Source organism: Nematolebias whitei, chromosome 20, assembly GCF_014905685.2.
Source record: "Nematolebias whitei isolate Nwh7 chromosome 20, NemWhi1, whole genome shotgun sequence".
Taxonomy (NCBI): domain Eukaryota; kingdom Metazoa; phylum Chordata; class Actinopteri; order Cyprinodontiformes; family Rivulidae; genus Nematolebias; species Nematolebias whitei.
Window position 1 is genome coordinate 3,725,115 of NC_056517.1, and position 1,078 is coordinate 3,726,192.

A 1,078-nucleotide genomic window follows, 5' to 3' on the forward strand; every position below is an offset into this window, starting at 1 on the left:
TCCTCCAATATCAGTTTCACCACCGGTCTAATACTTTGCATCATCAGCCTGATGTTCCCCTGCTAAATGTACACATTTTGACCAAGACTTACCTGTCTAAATAAAGGCTGAATGAAATGCATCAACATCTCAGGACATGGGCATCATGAGGGAACGAGACAACCGAATGTGTTCTGAGTATCATACAGGGATGAGCTGCTATAATGACGGGTTACCACTGCTAAAGAGGGATAAACACGTATGAAGGGCAAAATGTTAACGTTTTGTAGTCATCGTTAAAAATAACACATAAATAAATAACGGAGCATGTCTGACTGGGAAACAGAACTCAGCGAGTGAACTCATTTCTACGGAACACCTATTAGCAAAAAAAGAAGACTGCGTTACAGCGTTTAAAAACCATTACAATTGACAAATCAAATGGAAACAACTACTTTCTAAAGTGCAACCTAATAATAACTCACTATGTTTTTTTTTAAGGATGTAAATATAACGGTAACAGCAGCAGCTAGCTAAACTCGTGTTAGCGAGCGAGTTAGCAAAACATCGTCATCCAGAAAAATAAAACATTTGGAAGAAATTACCTTATTGTGTTGTAAAGGCAAGGGTGGACAGTATATGGTACTGTATTTCTTCTGTGCCGGTATTTTACAGTTATTTTTTTTTTTTGTGCAGCTGTATTAATGAAGCTTACATGAAGCCGGCGTTTGTATCCGGAACGTTGAAGAGGCGAACACGACCGGACAAATAAAGTGTGGGAACAACATGCTGCGTCACTTCCTCCTCTTTTTATTTATTTATTTATTTTTTATCTAACTTAGAAGCCAGTGACCACAGTGCAAAAAATAAAATAAATCAACTGCACAATACAACAAACACAAGTAAATAATAATAATAATAATAATAATAATAATAATAATAATAATAATAAAGACAGTAATAGAAACAAGTAAAGTAAACACAGGAACTCCAAGAACAGAACAACTCATTATAATTGTTTTTGACAGACAAATATTTTGCCAAAACTACATTAGAAAACAAACAAAATTATCTTATTTTTTAAATTTTCTTAAAAAAT

At 34.0% G+C, this 1,078-nt stretch overlaps 1 protein-coding gene across 1 annotated transcript in view; it reads right to left on the reverse strand.

Moving 5' to 3' along the window:
• Positions 1–735, reverse strand: part of drosha (drosha ribonuclease III) — a 166,350-nt gene extending 165,615 nt beyond the window's left edge. Inside the window, exon 1 of the mRNA XM_037693767.1 lies at positions 585–735. The gene's annotated coding sequence lies outside the window, so the exon portion shown is untranslated. The remainder of the gene's footprint in view (positions 1–584) is intronic.
• Positions 736–1,078: the final 343 nt, after the last annotated feature.